At 37.1% G+C, this 22416-nt stretch overlaps 1 protein-coding gene across 2 annotated transcripts in view; it reads right to left on the bottom strand.

The window, feature by feature from the left end:
* Window positions 1–22416, bottom strand: part of entrep2 (endosomal transmembrane epsin interactor 2) — a 205877-nt gene that overhangs the window by 89424 nt on the left and 94037 nt on the right. The window lies entirely within an intron of this gene.

Genomic DNA, 22416 nt, shown 5'->3' with positions numbered 1-22416 from the left:
TTCACTCCACTGTGGTAACCTCTGATAAATAAGAGACTAAGCTGAATGAATGAATAATTAAAAAATAAAATGAATAATAATTATAATTAAAAAAAAAACAATCAGAACAATGTAGTACAGCTGATAAATGATGGTTTATTGCCAGCATTTGACCTACGACAGACGCATGCACTGTATTTTTCTGCACTTTGTTTTTATAAATCAAGCTCAGAAAACAATCTTTAAGAAATTATAAATGTGTTTTCCAAATATAAAGAGTTATCGGTTGTAGCCAAATTTTCCATATCAGATGTGTTTTTGTTTACTTTCTCTTCTCTGTAACTGATCATCACAAGCCCTTAATCTTCTCACGCTTGGACTATTGTGTTATATAGGGAGCTGTTCAAGAAAACTGAGTTTGAAGATGCGATCAGCTTCTTCAAGGAGGGCCATAAAACTCCCCCCTTTCAGTTCAAGTATACCTAAGAATTAAAAAAAAAAAAAGCTCCAAGGTAGGTGTGGTGTGCTGCGAGCAGAAGGAGGAGTGGGCGTGGCCGGCAGAGCAGGGGGAAAAAGTGTTGTCAGTTGGCTCACAAAATGAGACACAAACCTTAGAGACACATGATTTTTTAGTTTACAAAGTTACATATGCTACATATGTTATTGGTAATTTCATATACACATAACCACAATTTGTTACATCATTATAAAGATAATCATGTTTACATAAACACCGTAAATGAGAAGGACATTCCTCCTGAATCCCCGGATCTGAATGCAGACACAGTGGATAGCAGTGCAGCAGGTCTCTTGCCCTATCTATTTCAACCTTTAGCCCTGCTAGTAATCAGGAAGATTTTAAACATAGCTGAATACAGCAGCACGGATAGGCCATGTGTCTGAATGGTAACGAAATCAACTAATAAAAGACAAAGTCCGCCATTCTCTAATTCTCGTACAGCTCTCCCGACAAAAATGCTTGCTGCAAACCAACAGCTTTGCTGTATCGGCCCCGACAGCATTGCGGGGAAGAAACATGCAACAAACATCGTGGATAATGGAAACAAACACATACAATCCGTGCGTGGACAGTCTTACCCAGTCATGGGTTTTACAGCTTGGCAGATTTGAAATTTCAAAAAAGTGCTCTAGGGTGTCTTGAACCTTTAACTTACATTATTATCATCTGTCCTCTTATTTTTTCTGCCAAATGAACATTTTGAATAGATGCTGGTGATGTAATATTAAGTGTCAAAAGTCTTGAAATTGTGTCAGTGGCAAAAAAATAGATAAAAAAAGGACATGAAAACTGAACTAAAAAAACTCCAGTAAGTAACTTATCAGAAGGACGATCTAGAGGTTACATGCGCGTGGTGTTTAAAACACAGTGCTTTATTATCTGGCCTATGGGCGTCTTGCAGTGCAAGCTTCTAATCCTATAAGAAATCAGGTTGTGAATGCTGATCGTCTTCTCGGCTGTTTGCCTTTGACTCTCTGTGATTATAACGCTTTAACACCGGCGCTGTAATCAGAACCGCCAGGCTGCCCTCCTCCACCTCCCTCCGCTTAATCAATCTGACCCAGCCCAGATTAGCAAGATCATAATCAACATCATGCTGGGCCAAAAAAAAAAAAAATACCGCCCACTCCCTCCGGCACACTGGACACCTTGCGGTCACGGTGACATATGTGGACTGTCCTGCTATCAAGGCCTTCCGATAAAAGCGGTCTGCTGCGCTGCAGGGAAATAAAGCTTTATTCACCTTGCATGTAATCAGAGTGGAGCAGATGCTAATTGCAGAGTCTTTGCTGGATGTAAAGGAGAGAGCAGAGGCTCGACTCCAGAGAGGAAACTCGAGGAGGATCTGAAGCCCTTTAGGCTTTCAGTTCTCTCTGTAAGTGTTCTAATTAATTTTTTTGCCTCTTAAGGCAGCAACTTCAGAAAATAGCTGTGTGCCATAGGTGTGCCATCAATTTCTGTGTGTGCGTGTGTGTGTGTACAGGAGATATAAGTGAGAGTGAGAAACAAGAGTCATGATATGCTTGATGTAATGAAAGAAATCTGCAGAATGCACATAGCATATTGTTTATTCATTATCGAATTTTAGTGCAGAACACTTACACTGATGCTGAAATGAATAAAGTTGTTTTAATTGCAGTAGCCTGGGTTTGGTAAACTTAGCTTGTTTGTGAAAATACTATTAAGGCTATAAATACTATTGCCATTTTAAAATACTATTAGAAGTTAAATAATTGTTTTTGTTTTGTAATATTTTATAATATGCTTTTAATAAAGCATTAGAAACATTCTCGTCAAGTAATAACTTTTAGAATTTGAGAAGATATTTTAGACTTCTGTATCACATCATCTTTAAGACCTATAAGTGAATACAACAGTATAACAAGATTTTAAATACAGTACAAGCATCTACTATCATATATGATAGATAATAGTTAAAAGAATAGTTGAAGTCAGAATTATTAGCCCCCCTTTGAGTAGTTTTTTGTTCTTTTTTAAACATTTCCCAAATTATGTTTAACAGAGCAAAGAAATTTTCACAGTATGTCTGATAATATTTTTTTTCTTCTGCAGAAAGTCTTATTTGTTTTATTTCGGTTAGAATAAAAGCCGTTTTTATTATTTTTTAAACCATTTTAAAAGTCAAAATTATGAGCCTCATATTTTTTTGATTACGCAATAGCTAGCCTAATTACCTTAACCTGCCTAGTTAACCTAATTAATCTAGTTAAGCCTTTAAATGTCACTTTAAGCTGTATAGAAGTGTCTTGAAAAGTGTTTAGTAAAATATTACTTACTGTCATAATGGAAAAGATAAAAAAAAAATCAGTTATTAGAAATGAGTTATTAAAACTATTGTTTAGAAATGTGTTGGAAAAATCTTCTCTCCATTAAACAGAAATTTAACAGGTTTAGAAGCCCAAGACCTCTGCACAAATCTATCAATCTAAAAGATCTAAAAGAAATGAGATCATTAGAATAGATTATTAGCAAAATTATCATATTTTTTACACCACCAGCATAACATGAAAAAGATTTTGTACAACAAAATACAAATGATATACAACTGATAATAATCAAATGACCCTTAAATAATTACAAAACTAGAGCTTACACTTACAGACATATATTTTAACGTTTAAATCTGCCACAGAATTAAAACGCATGTGTGTTACTGTTGACCATACACTGAGAGAAAATGAAAGTAAAACTGAATGCAGTACTTTTAATGTCAACTAGGTGGCGGGTCAAAACCACAAGTGGCTAGACGCGACTGCACAACAATGATAGTGGTTCAAAAATATATGTTTTGGCGGGCTGAAACTCATTATATTTTTGACATTAGTTGCGGGTCGGAGGGAGGAGGAGGGCGGATTTACAGCCTGTGAACCAGCAGTTTGAGACCCCTGTTCTGTACTATTTTCTATACATACTGTTTATAATATTCAGGTCTGGACCCTGTGAAGGCCATTTCATGACTGCCTTTGTTTTATCAGCTGTTTTTCTCTCCAAATATAATTTTATTACATTAGCATTAGGGATCATTACCATGCTGAAAAATAAAACTATTACAAATTAGGTGCTTGCTAGTAGGAATTACATGATGTATTAAAATCTGTCTTTTTTTCAGCATTCACAATCCCATCAATTCAGGCAACATTGACAACAGCTCTCGCAGAAATGCAGATCAAACAAAGACAGAGACGCCAGTATTTTTCATTCCCACATCTTTCTCTTTCCGTCTTGGGGGCATTTTACCAATTATAAAAAAATAAACAATAGACTTGCATTGACCTGCACTTAATACATAAAAGACTAAATGATCATACCAATTATTTGATATATTTTAAATTGGAAATAGAAAACTTCTACTGACAAATATGTAAAATCTAGTGGTTTGAAGGTGAAAGGCCAAAATAAACATTCAGAAGCTGTCACTGGGGAGGTATCTGTTCAAAAGGTACATAAATGGTTTATACTGTAACAAAATGTTCACATAATAGTACCAGCAAAGAATCTTGCCAAAAAACAGAAAAAAACAAAGCATTCTTTTGGCCTCAAAATGTGAACTCTTCCTATTTAGATTCAGGATTCGAATTTTAAAAGCCTGTAAATGTATTAAACAGGTTTGAGAACATATAAACCTTGTCCTGAATCTCTTTCTTCTTTTCCCTTTCCTCTTTTTTTTTCTCTCTCTGGGGCATGTGACTTGGGTAGCTGCATGGAGACAGAAAACCTTCATGCAAGTGGACGACTTTACAAACACCCTGCTGTCAGCGTGCTACTCCATTCGTGACAAGTGTCAAAGCGCAGTGTGGAAGAGCCACCTGCTGCATGAAGATCACATCATTCCACACAAGCGGACAGGTGAGTCAGGACAAACGGTGAAAAAAAAACTGCAATCTGCTCCTGTTTAGGAGAACAAAAAGATGAATCAAGCTCACTAGCAAATAAAGATTCATTACTGCGCTATTCACTAACAAATTATTACCCCAGAGAGCTGTTACAGACCCACACTGCTGTAGTGTTTTTTCAGTAACCAGCTACAAATAAATAAGAAGAGAAGCAGATAAGTGGGGTTTTTAATAACGCACGCAAGCCATCATCTGTTGTTCTCATTTATAAAAGTCATAATTTGAAGAGGGATTCCAGGAGGCAGAGGAAATGAGCATAAATGAGAGTGTATTCCCAGAAGGCTTGGGATGAGCTGTAACGCAGTGTGTGGGTGTTTGGGTAATCATCCAAAAGGAGTCTGCTGTTTTTGTTAACAGTTATGAGTGTTTGCTTGCTGCTGTCATGTGATGACATCTGACAATAACGACAGTTGACGATATAAATCCAAGCAAGTCAACCTGAAAGACACCTGTAAATGTGTGTACGCTCATGCTTACTTTTATTGCTATGAGTCGTTTACAACACTGATGCATTCACAATTAAATGAATTTGGAGAGGCAGGTGTGGAAACACACACACACACACAGAACACAGAAGGCACAAATAAGTTCTCATGTCACATCAGAAACGTTTACCAGGTAATCATATGCGGATGAGAGGGCTTCGTGCCAGTTTGTTTGCGACATAGTGAAATGAGTGACGGCTTGAGGTGGAGCGTGAGAGAAAAAACTGAGGGAAAAGAAAAAAAAAGAAGGAGCCAGAATGAGGCTGTGACGCGTGTGTCAAACTTTGTCACAGTCGAGCTGTGACTGAGGCTTCGAAGCTGTCCTAGATATCCAAACATTCCTTTTCAGTAAGACGCAGAAAGTGGAGAAGAACATGCACATATACAGCACCATGTTTCTCCAGGTGCAAGGAAGGAACAGCGTGTAACATTTTAGTTGGTTAGCTTTCAGATTTTGATTTGAGGACCATTTTCTTTACTTCTAACCATAATAAGCAGTTGATTTATTTTCGTAATTGCCCAATTGGTGCCATTACCACTATATTAGCATTATGTTTACTTTCTAATTTCTTTAATTCTGTAAGTAAGTTACTCATAGTGAGCCATTCTTTCTCTTTTTAGAGTGCTTGTAATGGCTATCCATTTTCCTTAAATTACTGTCTTAAATGCTTTCCATAATATAGTGCTTCCGCTAGGAATTTTTTCCAGCTGTGGCAGCAGGTCTTTTACACAAATCTACCAACTACCTATGGCATTATTTCAATGACAGACGGAGAAATTTTGAGAGCGCAGTATTACAAGTCGAGATCGCATTTATGCAATACAAGCACGCAAATCTTTTTGCTTGCGCGCCAATTTCCTCTGCTTGTGTACAAAACGTCTTGCACACCCCCTCAAATATACCCTGCTCAAGCCCAGATCTTCTTGTGCGCTCTCAAATAGCAGAAGTGCTCTCAAAGCTGCTGATGTGCGATTTAGCGTGTTTATGTAATGAGTATGTCTCCAACATTTATAAGATTTGCTAGGAATATTTCTGAATGTCTCCAATAGGTTAAACAAATAACGCACAGCACTACTATGGTTACAGAAAAGTTTGCGCTGTTATAATTCACTTGCCTATTAAAAACAACAACATCAATGACTGAATGTTTTGAATGAGAAGCTGTAATGTAGCCGTGGAGGGATGCATTTTGGTGAGGCGCCCAGCCATAAAAGAATGAATGTATCAAAAACCATGTAATACCTCACTATTGCTCTTTTCCTCTAAGGCCTTGTCCACATAAACATGGGTATTTTCAAAACTCCACTTTTATTCCTACACTGTTTCTCCAGACAAAAATGGACTGGAATGGAATGTTAGATGACTAAAACTAAAACTTCCTTAAATCTCTGGCCAGCGTGAATAATTTTTGAAACTTCCGGTACAGTGTGGTAGAGTGTACACTAAAACCAGAAATTTCACCTCATGAAGTCCTGCTGTCAGTGTGCATGCAGCTTTCTCCTTTCTGATTGGCCTGATCTGGGTTACCACCAAACATGAAAGATGCAAATGAGGTAAATAATTAATTTTTACAGTTCTGAGAGCTATGAAAAGTGTCCTCTACAACAGTGGTTCCCAACTTTTTATGCCTGAGACCTCCTTTTTCCCCAGAAAATATTGTATGATAATAATTTACATAAATTTAATGATATTAATCGCTCATGTGAATTTAAAATAAGGATGACAAAAAATGTTGTTTTCAAACAAACTGTATGTTTATCACTATATCTAGAAATGTTTATGTACAAATAATAGCCTAATGTAAAATATAAAAGCAATCAACCGATTTCTCAGATGATGACAAGCTGACAAAACATTGCTGCAGCTCTGAAACAAGTTTTAATCATGGAGAAAATAACAAAGCACTGCTTTGCAATGTTTATCTGAGATAATTAGTCTTACCGAAATGTGGATATTCCATACTAGCTAAAGCTCAGTAAATTCTTGTCACGGGACTCGGTGCGCTCGCCAGATTCATTGGTGCAAAAGAGTCACGCCGCTTGTGTGCGCAAGCCACACCTTCGTTGGAAACAACAAACTTGTGCAAAATATAGAAATATGCGATATGCGAACGGCCCCTAAAAGGCCGCCATCATTTGCGATCTTCAGCAGTTGATCTTCTTGCAGAGCCATGGTACAGTAGATTCACCTGATTTGTTGACAAATGGGTTGCGAATCCATACCTTTGCAGTTCGTGGGTCATTTACTGGGCCTTTCCCCCTTAGCATAGAAACTTTCCAAAGATGCCTGTTTCTTACTTATTTTGCTGCTTATGGGTTAAATTTGGATGCTCATATGACCGAGATGTAAGTAAGAGAATACGATAATTTTTCAAAATAAAAAACTTTTCAAAATAAAAGATTGTTCAGACTCTGATAATAAATAGAACGGAAATAATTAATGATTTCTTGTTCGGCCCGGAACCAATTGATCCATCGACTAGCGGTTGAGGACCACTGAGCTAGGGGATAAAATAAACTCAGTCAACATGATCATTCTCCTAATTGTCCACTGCTAAGTATATTTTTAAATATGATGCGACCCCCCACAGAGCTCACTGAGGCCTCCTTGTGGGCCGGGACCCCCGGTTGGGAACCGCTGCTCTACAACACTTCTGACAAACAATCCAGCTTACCCATTTTGTAAAGACTAATGTATGCAAATTTGGGGTGAAAAATGCACATAGTCAGATAGCAAACCTGTCCATCCTAATGCAGATGGATGTGATCAAGCGTAAAAATCAACTAGGAAACCACAGCCTCACTGACAGTCTTAAGCTGTAGAAATAAAAAAATAATTAATAAATAAATAAACAGAGAACAGTATAGAATGCACATTGGCAGTAGATAAAAATATGAAAATATGACACAAAAGACACTGAGAATTTCTTGTATTGTATAAAGATACATTTTGATGCAGTTTTTACTTTAAAGTGTAGAATATAGTGTAATTATCAAATGCTTAATTGCTAATAAAAAAGTCATGGCGGACATTCTGGCCAATTAGAAACATGCGTTGGCAGTGCATAAATCAGTACATCTGGTGCACCTGACATCATTAAAGATAGTTTGCAAAATGTCAGAAGTGCAAAACTGTTTTCAGCACCTTCAGATGTGTGTGCATGCTGATTTCTTTAAACTGTAAATTATGTTAATTGTACATTGTTATCATTGTCAATAGGTTTTGCAGTCTGGTTGGAAACAACCAGGGTCCACATGAGGACTACTGCAATAATCTCTAATGCTGTTAAAGAGCAGGTTGTGTGGGTTTTCAAAAAATATCTTGTTTGCAACTTAGCTGACCTTTAATGTAAATAGTCTGCATTCTGCAACATTGATTATCAAAAAAAAAAAAGAAAAAAAACCCCAGCATAATAAATATGAATTTTGCATAATCCTCGCCTGCATGGCATACAAACACTCTCAAAAGTCTGTTTCATTTCTGTCACAGACTATACAAAAAAGATCAATCAAAACAGACCTGCCCTGCTGACCAATCAGAGCAGAGTTGGCTAACAGAATGGAGGGGTTTACAGACTCCTTATTCATTCATTCATTCATTCATTCATTCATTCATTCATTCATTCATTAAGCTTAGTCCCTTATTTCTGCCACAGTGGAATGAACTGTTAACTATTTCAGTATATGTTTTACACAGCGGATGCCATTCCTGCCACAACTCAGTAAGGGGAAACACCCATGCACTCTTGCATTTACACACATACTCATACACTACGGCCAAATTAGTTAATTCAATTCACCTATAGCGCATTTCTTTGGACTGTGAGAAAACCGGAGCACCCACAAGAAACCCATGCAAACACAGGGAGAAAATGCATACAGAAATGCCAACTACACTTCAACCAGTGGCCTTCTTGATGTGAGGCAACACTGCTAACTACTAAGCCACCATGTTGCCCCTTATTGATTCAAACAAACCAAATCAAAATGACTGCAAAATGATACTAATTGTCACGGTCACCAGCAATCTAACCTTTGCAGATTGCTGGTAAACACAGATCACATAGTACTACAAATCCACCTTTTTATAGACTACAATTCCAGTCATGCATCACACACACTCACACCGGTTCCTGATCCTGACTGATTGCAAACACACAGCTGAAGCTGCATATGCACTGATTTCAGGACTATATACACAGCACACATACACACAGACTTTACTGAGTCTTGTTGAACTGTGAGAGAGCATTACGACGTGCTTTTCTTGCCTTGCAGTGTTTTTGACCCTCGCTTTGTTTTGTTTGTTTGCGCTGTATGCTGCCTGTCTTTTTGATCACTGGATTGCCCTTATCCTTCTGTTTGCTTCTGTGTTGACCGTTGCTTGCCTGACCATTCTCTATTCAATAAAGACTCTGCATTTGGATATGCACCTCTGTTCTCAGTGTCACTTCATGTTTCACTGATATTAAATGCATTTTCTGAGACATTTACAATATTGTTTGACCTTAGATGCCATTACATAATAGGAGATTTTAAAATGACCAGCTCTTTATTGTTGCTAAATTTAAACGACACTATTTTCCAAGTCTTTATATTGAGTTGGATATACTATAATAAATAAATGGGAAAGATACAGTGCAAGAAAAATTCTGTACATCTGGGTTTGTTTTAACAGCACTGATGACATTTCACAAAATATCAGAAGTTAGAAAATGTTCTGTTTAAGCACCTTTATTAATGTGTGTGTGCTGCAGTAGTCCATAACACCAATTGTGCCCATAATGAATCTGAAGAAAGTTTTTGCGGTTGGAAGATTCATGACTGCAGCGAGTCCCATCTGGTGCGGGGCTCTCCTGAGACACCAGAACCAAAGAGGAGGACTGAGGTTACACCGCTGTCCCGTAAATACAGCTGACACACTCATTTACTACAGTCATCGCCGCTTCTGTTCTCTACAGGCAATCAGACACGCATGCCTCTCAGTGACAATGTTATTTGTTAATGGGGGAAAAAATCCACCCAGGCTTTGTTCTCTCCCTGAAAGACAACACCAGATGCAACCCTCCACCTTCAGAGAAAAACACAAAGAACTGTAATTGAATTAACGCTATTGCGATTTTACCCGTCTTTCAAATTTCAGCCATTTTAATAAGCATGTTAGATTAGTCCAGTGGCCTAAAGTCCAGAGGTTTCCCATTTCATTCGGGAGCTCAACCAAACAAAAGCTAATGAATGCAGCTTAGCTTACAGACACTCTGCTTGACTGCAGAACAAGGCCACCCTACTGTGCTGCCATACTGAGACAGGTCTAATACACTACCCGTATGCACAGCTAGCCAAAAGTCCTGGAGTTATGTCACAGTAAATCTAAGGGGAACAATGAAACACAAAGTGCACTTCAATACCAACAGGAAACACCCAGCACTATTGACCTGTCAGTCATCCAGTCAGACTCCTCCCCTGTGTCCGAGGTTCTTATAGCAGCCATGGCAGATGGAGGGGAGAGAGGCCTCTGTGACTGGCATCTCAAACTGCTAATTACCTCGTTTTACTAGTAATTAGCTGATTAAAGCAGGCATTTAAGGCCAGTGTCAGGGCTTCCCGGAAACCACACGCTTTTGAGACAGGAAGACAGCTGCCGGCTGTAAAAGACAGGGAAAGACCGTGTGATTGAAGTGGAGCATAATGCCACCGATGTGCTTTTTTTACGCGTACAGAGTGGTAGGATCCGGGGTAATTGACTGTTAAATGATCAAAATTGGAGCCCACTGCGAGTCAGATGTCTTAAATAATTCAGGAAATACATACACGCCTCGTCAGCTGTACTGTATGTACAAAGGCATGAGAATGACAACAGTGCTGCAAAATGCTGAACTGAATGGGGTTTGCATAAATAAACAATGCAAATGTTATTATTCAGAATACTACAATTAAACAGATGTCTTATACAGAGAAAAAACTAAACAAAAGGCTTTTGAGCAATTCAGTTTTGTCAGTGACAAATTTTTGAAGCCCAATATGCAATGTGGGTATGGAAAAAAAATCTAAATATGAAAATTTATCATAGCAATTATGTGGATAGAGAAAAGAAAACGCTTTAAGCAATTAACATTTATTTAAAAAAGGTAAGAAAAATATTAATACAACCTTAAATGCAATGTTCAAAATAAATCTGATTCAGGATCATTATATTTTATAGTGGTGTTAGAGATCACAATTCTCACGGTTCCGATCACATAATGGTTTTTTAGTCACGGATCAAACCCTTTTTTAGATCAGCCAAAAAGGGGAAGAGACAAATGTCATTTGTTTTCCATTTATTTCAAAAACAGCACTGCAAGACACTGTTGGTTTAAACAAACATAACTTAGAACCTGTAATTTTATACTCAAAAGACTAAAGACTAAATCTTTTTCTTGATTTTGTGTTTTTTAAACAAAGATTCGAATGCAGTGATTCAAAGGATTAATAAACATTTGAAAATCACCATAATTTTTAATCTATGTTGCGTGGGTGTTAAGATCCCAATCTTTTACTAATAAATCAAGCAGCTTACACTGAATGCATTGATGCAGACTAAACAAGTAGTGACAGAAAACACCTTTAATGAAACCCACCACATCCCGAATAACCTACCACAACTTCTTCCGTCATCATTATATTTTACAGGAAACCCTAAATGCTATCATACATGTGATCTGAATAGCGCTAGAGGCGAAATCTCTGCGATCGTTACAAATTTAGGCTCAATCTGCCAGTACATTTTTTTAAATCTATGTGTTCCAAGCCGTGGGTTGTGATCCGTACACTCCTAGTATTTCAGTAGTCATTTAACCATTTTTACAAAGATGATGTATATCCTATGATACACTGTAATAATATGGTTAAAATATGAGAAACCCAACTATTCGGTTATATTTTTAAATGAAGAAGAATGCAGTAGGGTTTGTCCATATTTTACTCAAATTAGCATTTTTATTAGAGTGTATATATGTTTAGTATGTACTATGCATGTGTTTCAATTTTATATAAATTGAAATACAATACTTGCAAAACTTAACAAAGAAACAATTAAAATATAAAAATAAAATATAAAACCTCAAGTTAGTTGTATGAACCAATATTTGGGAAAATATTAACAAACTCAAATATTAAATTTTTCCACTCAACTCAATGTCAACAGTGGTGGAAAGAGCACTGAAAAACCATACTTAAATAAAAGTACCATTATTTGCCTAAAATTATAATGCAAGAGTAAAAGTATCTGTTGGAAATATTACTCAGAGTACAAGTAAAAAGTAGCCCTTTCAAAAGTACTCAAAAATAGTGAGTATGTAATTTGTGGATGTGTGTGTAAATTTTTACATTCTGTAGTGCATTTATTTATTGCCCAGCAGACACACAACATCATGAGACGTTAATATTAAGTTAGATTTAGGTTGTGATGTCATGTGACCAAAATTCTATTTCTAGCCAGCGTCTAAGAACAATGTTATTTTGATGTCCAATAACATTGTCAAATGATGTTGATATTTGGTTGAGTTAGAAAGTGACCAAATGCCAACATCTTAAACCAACATCATATTGTCGTCAAATACTGACATTTATTCATCAGCTATGGCAACCAAAATCCAACATCTGATAGATGTCATAGTGATAACATCAAGCTGTAACATCATTAGACGTTAATATTTGGGATTAATATTTATTTTAGGTTGGACGTTGGACACTGACGTCGGCCTGACATTGACGTCAACCCGATTTTAATTTACAAACAAAGTGCAAAATCCCCACGTTGACATGTTGACATCCTGTGCGTGCTGGGTGTTTGAGGTCATTTCGGTTATCATACAGTAAAAAAAAATATATATATATACAGTCATTTTCTAATCAGTGACATGATGCATCTAAACAGTCTCTGGGTGCGTGTAAAGATTTTGGACATCTTCTTCGATACTTTTAATGCTTCCAACGTTTTGATGCAGTTATAAATCGCCCATGTCTTAAGGTAGTTTATTATGATGCGATTTACTTTCTACAGTATGTGCAATTTAATTGGACAGGAATCACAGGAGTGATTTTTCTAATCCCAATAGACAGGAAATAATAAAGTAGTGACTGCATGTTAAAGGAAAATAGTGGAGTAAAAGTACCGATACTGCAATTAAATTTACTCAAGGGAAAGAAAAAAATACACATTTTTAAAATTACTTGGTAAATTACAATTCCTGAGAAAAACTACCCAATTACAGTAATTTAAATATTTGTAATTTGTTACTTTACACCACTGAATCTCAACAATACAGTTTGTCCATATTTAACATATTTTGGTTTAAAATGTTTTTTATGGAGTGCATGAAACAATTGAAGCTGTGATTAAGCCTATTGTTACACAAATTCAAGCAAAAGACATCTTGAACTAACTAATCCAGAAATAAAAGCTTTTGATTTTCTCTTCTTCAATTGAAAGCCATGTTGAATGTCCATGTCTTCACGCTGCTGTATTAGTGTGATAAGCGGATCTCATCAGACTGAAATCCTTCTAACATGAACACTAATGGAGGCTCAGGTCAGATCCTTGACTTGGTCTGGTTATCACAGCTCTTCAACTCTCCGTGTTCTCCTCTGCCCTTCCGCTGGTCACTGCTTCTCAAAAGCCCCCTGAGGCGCTTCTGTGCTAAACCAACCTTGACAAAGCTTCACACGGCACAGCGATAGACGGCGCTTAGAGCATTTATCTGAAGATCACAATTTTGAGGCATTTTTTCAGCTGCTTCTGAATCCCAGCTGCCAGCTTGACCGATAGAGAGGCGAAGAGCCGCTAAAGCCCCGTAAGTTCCTGCCTCCAGCTGGACTCTACATTATGAATGCCCTCCACTTCCTGCCGCAGGGTTGCCTTAGAGACGAGGACAAATGTGGAGCTGGCAAACAGCGATATTCAAATGCCGTCTATGAAGCAGAAAACGAGAAACGACTAAATTGTTTCTCTTGACACTCTCATATTCACGTGTTGCACTTGTGTGAATGGAGTGGAAAGAGAGAGGCACTTAATTCCTGGTGAAGACGAATAAAGAAAGAACAGGAAACATGGAAGCAGATTCCAGAACAGCTGCTTTCCGGCAGCCAGGAGTACAGGCCAAAACTGTGGTAAGACATCACTTATTAGACTGCAGAACAGCCCTAAAAAGGATAATGGAGTCATACATAATGAAGAGAGTAAATCTGGAGTGCCAGGTAAAAAAGTCTTGGAGTTATCATGTAGAATCAGCAGACATACTAGAACAAGTTAACATTAGCAAGTTTTCTGTGCTTTAGCATCAGATAAACAGCAGGCATTCTGGTTGAAAGCTTATGGACTTTGAGCAAAATGCACATATAGTATAATACTATATGCAATAATTATACATTTTTTCTGTGGTTCTGCTTAATCTTTTGTCAGCTACTTATCTGCGTCAAGATAATCCAAGTATAATATTTGCATAATCCCTGACTGCCAACAACATTTGTACACTCTGAATTGACCATTTGTATTTAAACCTGTTGTAAGGGACTCAGAAACAATATTTTGACATTTTAAAATACCAAATGATCTGCTCTAAGGTGCCATATAATAGGGGGAACTAGTCATAGCTGAATAATAAGAGTTCAGTATATGGAAATGACCATACCATGAGCCTAAAACACCATTATTTCACCATTCTCATGTAAATCCAGATAGTGTAAACCCGATATTTCCTGCCACTATCTTTGGACCGGGGTGGGCTGTGATCAAGCATTTCTGTTTTTTTTTTCTTGTTTTTTTTTTTTTTAATTTCTTAATTAGCCTAATTGCGTTGAAATCACAAATCTAAAGATCATTTCAATGTGGTCATGTCATTGGCCGATGAACACTTCCTTGTTAGTAAACTATTTCATAACTGTAACAAAAGGCAATTTAATGATGTTTGAACTTATATGTGGCTCTTTTTGGATTCCTGAAAGCTCTAGAAGTTAAAAATGTAAAACAGGTAACACGTTTGGACCATTGTTTTTGTTTACTAATCACAAAATTGTCTATAATGAAAGCATTCGATTACTGTCCTACTGTTTGTGCTTACGGCAAAAAGATTTGTGTTTAAAATATAAGATGCCAGGACGGACATGTTTATATATTATTATGTGTTTTCATATGCAAAAAAACACACGCAAATCACAAAGCGTCCACTTTCACCTATCTTCAAATCGCGTGTACAGAAGCTGATCTGAGAACAGTGTCTTTGCACAGAGCGTGTCCATCAGTCACCTGTGTGCAGCTCGTATGGAGAGCAGAAGCAGTGTGCAGGTGTTTGCCTTTCACACTGGCTGCGCAGACAGCGCACAGCTGATCAGCAGCTGCTGCACAGGTCAATATCTCTCTATTCTATATAGTTACCTGTCTATCTATATTTATAAATACACTTTTTATTTTTACTTTTCATCTGCACCTTGGCCCGCAGCAACTTCCTGCGCATGCAGTGTGAAACAGGTGTAACATGAATTGACTGATTCAGAGGTGGCATAGTGAATGCGGCCGTTTTTAAAAAATTTTTCAACGTGGTTTTGAGCCAAAATAAAGCGAATGGATAATTCTTTTGAACAGCTCTTGCAATTAGACTGCATCATATTTAAGATTGGCTCTTTGATGCTACTTTCACTTTTCATATGAAGATACAGGAAAAACGTCACCTTAGAATTATAAGGTTCTATCTGACATTTTTGTCAAAATTGAGTTATTGACATATTCTTATTAAATGACAACTTATTTACATTATGGGATGTTTTTCACAAGTTGCTTACATTTTAAGACTTTTTATTTAAAAAAAAAAATGTTACACACATATTGTTGCTATGGAATGAAAAAATTTTGAAGCTCAATATCTCAAAATCATTCAGAACGCAAATAGAACCTTATAGTTCCAAGGTAACGAAATGCTTAAATGGGATGATAGCGAGATGGAATGGTGAAAAAAACGGAAAATCACAACTCAGAATTGTAGTTGAGAAAGCCGGTTAAAAAATCCTACCTATTAAAAATGTAGTCAAGTTTAAATCGGCCTCAGGCTCAAAATTACAGTTAATTTGTCGGACCGGGTCAGGCTCCGACACAAGGTGCACTGGCTTGGGAAGAGTCAGGTTTAATTGGGCTCAATCAAAGCTCTACAATGCATTGCTAAGCAACGAGGAGAAGTTGGATATACAGATATATGCTTAAAACAAAATTAAAAAAAAAAAAAAGGGAGACAATCAGATACATTACCTGCCTGTAAATAAGTACGTAAATAGAGAATTTTACACAATTACCATACAGGGGGCATTTACCATACACCATTTAAAAAAACATAAATTACATACATTATTTGACATTATTTCAAATGACACTTTTTTTTTGCATGCAATGCTGTTCTGGTTTGTTCTGTAGACTATCAGAAAAAAAATATATAGCTTAAAGGTACTATCGGTTTTTACCTTAAAATAGTTAAAAAAAATTTTAAACTGCTTTTATTCTAGCCAAAATAAAACAAATAAGACTTTCCCCAAAATAAAAAATATTATCAGACATGATGTGAGCAGTTTCTCGCTCTGTTAAACATCATTTGGGAAATATTTGAAAAAATAAATAAATTAATTAATTAAAGGGTGGCTAATAATTCTGACTTCAACTGTGCGTGTGTGTGTGTATATATATACATATACATACATATATATATATATATATATATACATATATATATATATATATATATATATATATATATATATATATATATATATATATATATATATAAAATGATGTTGAAGAATAATGTTAATATTAAAAGTTTAAATTAGCATTTTATACAAACATTTTAGCGAAAATGTCAGACAGTTAGGCCTTCAAAAATTGATCGGAGAAAGAAATGGGCCCTAAAGTGAAAAAGGTTAAGAACCCCTGCACTAAATGGCCGTATGTGCACAAATATATGATCTTTCGTTACAAAGCGACATGGTGACTACGGATCTAGCATGCACACCAAATTGTTTATAGTATTTATAGGATCATTCTGTTAATTCAAACATCTGTATAAGAAACCTTTCAAAAGGCCAAATTCATTTCTGAAACATTCCCATTTTAAGTATTTTGTTCTTGTAGTTACAGAGGTGTTGCAATTCTGTTCAAATAATAAGTGTTCAAAAAACAGAATTTAATACTTGTATTCAGCAAAAACATGTTAAAACCAAAACTGACAATATATAATTTTAATAAATGTATAGCACACATTACCACTGTGGAGGACATTGTGAGAACTAAGACTGAATATAGTTAATAATGGGAATACTCTTTTTGCCCACTCATTCCTCACTGGTGGGATAACACAATCATGAACTCCAGCCACTGACAAACAGAAAAAGCGGGGGGGAAACCAGAGAAACTATAGCTCAAAACCCGAACAAACTCACTCTACCAGGAAACACAGCACTCCTGGGACAAACACGAGCAAAACACACTCTCTGGCAGACCTCCATAAGACTCATCCTTACAACAACCCCAAACACCATCAAATATTAATCCAGGACCTCAGGTTCAGTTCTCAAAACATTTGAAACAATACAAGACTAAAATATCAAAGAGCTTATCGAATCCCAGAGTCTCACGCTGTCAGGTAAAATTCTCCAAACAAAAGACACAAACCCAGATTAACAGTCAGAAAAAGCGAACAATTTTCAACGTTAGGCTGCTGGACGGACAGGAGGGAGGGAGCTGTAACTCGCACACGTGCCCTTGAGAAAGATTCTGGGAAATATTAAAGGAATGTTTAGGAGTACAGCATATGTGTAGTGCAGGGTAAATATCATGAGGGTCATGAGGAGTTGAGAGCGATTGAGGCCGTTCTAAAAAGTAATATCGCTGCAGTCTCAGAGCGCCCCATAGGCATCTGATTAATCACATGGTACGCAGAGAGATGCACGTATACGACTGGAATCTGTCAGTGGAAAGGTTAATGAATGCAAAAGCAGAGAGGGACATGGGGAAAACAGCTATGAAAACTCATTTCACAACATGCATGCTCCATGTTGCTCCTAGTAGTCACCTAGTAGTCACATATCCGTTTTAAAAATATATACATTAAATGCCAAAAAATGGATGATGTGATGCAGTATGTAAGATTGACACCCAGTGATTGAACAAGGTATTGTAATGCAAAATCAAAACACTTTTTCACTCTGCCCTCCTCCGACAACTCTACGCAGGTTGCCAGATTGACAACACTGTTGAGTGCCTTAGCTACACTCGATAAATGTAATCTTTTTCCTGTTTAAAGCAGATTTTGCAATAACCATCACATGAAATGTCTAATTTTTAAATTGTTTTAATTTCTTGCGCCTGGACAACAGCATTAACTACTATAAAAATGATCATCTCAAGTACTTATTATGTGCTTTATTCAGTATTAAATGTTACGAGTGTGAGTTTGCATACCATTTTGCATGCCATTTATAGCCATAATGAAAGCAGCAGCTTATAGTTCACCCCAAATCTTGAAAATAAAATAAACATACAACTTGTTAGAAATCAAAAATTAATGTTAGAACTGTAACTCGGTGCAAACTTACAAACATCTCGGCATTTACTTTTAATAATGTTAAGTAATTTTAATATGCATTGATTAGATTCTAAACCTTACCTTTTCTTTTCAGTGCAGTGCACTATTCTGTGCTTCTGATTGACTCTGGTATTTAAATGTTTCTGTTGTGTTGCGTCGTCTGTTGTTAGGACACAGTATAACAATGAATGCTGCTCAGCTAATGCTTATGTTTGTAATATTCATATCATATGTTAATTAAAAACACTTCATGTAGGTTTTTTCTAACTCTGAATCTGCTTATCTGCTGGGAGTAGCCATCAGAAGATGGGTACACTGTGGTCATAAAGGGATAGACATGGTCAGCAACAATACTCAGGTAGGCTGTGGTGTTAACACGATGCTCAGTTGGTACTAATGGGCCCAAAGTGTGCCAAGAAAATATCCCCCACACCACCCCCACCAGCCTGAACCGTTGATACAAGGCAGGATGGATCCATGCCTTAACATTGTTGTCGCCAAAATCTGACCCTTCCATCCAAATGTCGCAGCAGAAATCAAGACTCAGACCAGGCAACAATTTTTCTAATCTTCTATTGTCCAATTTTGGTGACCCTGTGAAAATTGTAGCCTCTATTTCCTGTTCTTAGCTGACAGAAGTGGCATACGTTGTGGTAGGTGTGGCATCTTGCTGTAGCCCATCTGCCTCAAGGTTCGACGTATTGTGCATTTGGAGACACTCTTCTGCATCATTGGTTGTAACAAGTGTTTATTTGATTTACTTTTGCCTTTCAATCAGCTCAAACCAGTCTGGCCATTCTACTCTGATCTCTGGCATCAACAAGGCATTTGTGCCCACTGAACTGCCGCTCAATGGATATTTTCTGTTTTTCAGACTATTCTCTGTAAACCCTAGAGATGGCTGTGTGTGAAAATCCCAGTAGATCAGCAGTTTCTGAAATACTCAGACCGGCCTTATCTGGCACCAACAACCATGCCACGTACAAAAGCACTTAAATCACCTTTCTTCCCCATTCTGATGCTCGGTTTGAACTGCAGCAGATCGTCTTGACCATGTCTACATGCCTGAATGCATTGAGTTGCTGCCATGTGATTGGCTGATTAGATATTTACGTTGACAAGCAGTTGGACAAATGTACCTAATAAAGTGGCCGGTGAGTGCATATCTGATGTATGTGCACATTAAAATTGCCCCTGCATTACTTCACATTACATCAAACAAACTGTACCAAAAGAATTAAGTTCACCCAATACAAAATCACATCTTTGTTACCAAATTTCACAATTCACTATTTATGGAAATAAGCACATATTCACACCCCTGATGTAAATTAACAATAATTGAACAGCAGCGTTGGGTATCTCTACATGCCTTCAGCCCCACTAGTTTCTTTCTTACCCTCCGAACACACAAAATAAATCTAAATCAATTCAGACAATCAGGAGACAAACAAGCTTTAATAATTCATGAACCGAGATCTGGGTTTACTTAACCACAGCTTTATGGCTGGCATTATTTTCACACATCTGTGCAAAGCCATAGAACCATTAAACACCTGCTTCTTCCACTTTTTTATCAATTAGATGCCACGTGTCTGCTTATTTTTCAGCAAAACTGCACTTTTCTTGTTCTTAAATACTCTCAAACAGCAGACTTGTCAACATCACTACAGTTTAGTAGGCCTACTTACACTAAGATAAATGTCAATCAATGTCCTTTCAGGCTCATTCATCTCGCTTTGTTCGATCAAGGTCATCTTTTTAAATGTCTGACTGGCTGCCGTCCTGCCATATCCTGCAAAAAGATGAGTGTTTATAAAGCCTCAGTCAATGCGGATTCTCTGTTGTCCTGCCATTTTCATTTCCGCAATAATTTAACATGGCTACTCTCCCTTTCTGTCAGACACCTTTAAAAGCTGATTAATTCCCCACACCGCGAGGTGCATAGGAGGAGAGCCTCATCAATCTTTCTCCACCTTGACAGCGCTCAACTGTGCCACGCTTTCCCTGTGTTTCAGGACTGAGCGGACAGAGCCCAAGTGATAGCTCAATCATCAGGGCTGGCCCATGTGAATGAGACACTTGCCCCTGCGAGGAAAGTGTGTGGAATTCGCTGGCTGATCGGCGATCCCTTGAGATCCTGCAGGGAAATCTTCAATGACAGTCCCTGAAGTCAAGAGAAAACACTGCGGATGGCACACTTGTCAGGCCTGTACACTTCTCCGCTTTCACTGCTGTAATAGAGTACAGCTGGGAGGGATTCCTCCGGATGTCAGCCAGTCTTGAACTCCTTACGAGACTTGTCCGTCATGGCACTTCTACAGTACATGCAAGGTAGCAAATGTGTGGAAAGTGTTTTGTGCATTAAAAGCAGAGGCAATTTAGTTAAACAGGCGGACGTTTTGAAGAGAAAAAAGACATTTCAGAAGGATTCCCAAAGGATTTCCCTGTGTGTATGTGGAAGATAAACAACAAACTACTGGAGTGTCTGTTTCCTCAAGGATGGAGTATGGGGTCTGCTGCTGAACTATACTTCATCACGGGCTAGAAAATGCCATGTTTACCTGAATCCCAGAGAGAGACATCTCATGCTGTAACTCATCTTATTCTTTGATCTAGAGTCGTGTACTACATCTGACTGAATGAGAGAGAAAGAGAGAGAGACAGAGAGAGAGAGAGAGACAAAGAGAGACAGAGAGAGAGAGAGAAAGAGGGTAGGGGAGTAGGGGGATGAGTGAAAGAAAGGGGATTGTATAGAGAAATAATAAGAGAGATGGATTGAAGGAAAGATAATCATCTAATGAGGTAAGTCTTGATCTTCCCTCAGCAATAGGCCGGAGATGAGAAGAAGCATGACATTATGTGACCATTATACAAATAATACAAAAGACATCAGAGGAAATAAGTTCAAATAAACTAAAAGAAAAAGATGAAATAATCAGGCTTAGAAGAATTAATTGGGGCAAGGCAATGGCAAAACATGCCACCTAAAAATGAGAGAAACGCACCGCTGTATTTTTAACTTAAGTATTAAAAAATATATATTTGAATATGTTAAAAATTGCTATGGTTACTGGGATAATTCACAACAGGATAAAAGATGTCAAAAATGTATTTCTGGAAAATAAAATGAGATGTTTAGTTTAGTGTTTATGTTGTTTGTGTCCATACAGGGCTTTATTAGTTGTTTGAATTAGCTTTTATTTTTACATTTTATATTTTTAACTATGGGCATCACGGTAGCAAAGAGGGTAGCTTTAGACAGTATGTTATTATGTTTTATTCTACTGTCTGTATATTTAAACATGTAACTTAATGAACAACTTTGCCTGCTTTAAGGTGTAAAGATTCATTCTCTTTATCAATGATGATAACAACAGAATAACAGAATAATTACAATGGAGTCAGATAAATAATTGACTTAAACACGCCACCCTTTAACTGCTTTCTGTTTCCGATTATTTGTTCAGAATAGCAGCGTAAGCTTCAAGCCTTACAGTGTTTGATTTTTATTTATTTTTTTAGTTAAAACTACAAATTGATTTGTCTAATTATTATTAACTCCCTGAACACGTGTTAGGGAGAGATGGGTTGATCAGAATAATTTCTCTCTTTAAGTTTGTTTTACTCAAATTTGCGATTTGTTAATCATCACAGAAATTGTCCACACATTACATTTACGTGATCGAATTTACAGGTTATATGGCTGCAGGTTTGTTTCCTCATCCATGAGTTAGGACATGCGTTAAACCTAATAACATTACTTTAACATTGCTAATAACATTATATTAGGGCTAAATGTGCTTTCTTTTATTCATTTTCTTTTTGGCTTAGTCCCTTTATTAATCAGGGGTCACCACAGCGGAATGAACCGCCAACTTATCCAGCATATGTTTTATGCAGCAGATGCCCTT

Source organism: Danio rerio, chromosome 7 (genome assembly GCF_052040795.2).
Source record: "Danio rerio strain M-AB ecotype USA chromosome 7, GRCz13ab, whole genome shotgun sequence".
Lineage (NCBI taxonomy): Eukaryota > Metazoa > Chordata > Actinopteri > Cypriniformes > Danionidae > Danio > Danio rerio.
The sequence above is the reverse complement of the archived record's forward strand: the minus strand, read 5'-3'. Positions and strand labels throughout refer to the sequence as shown.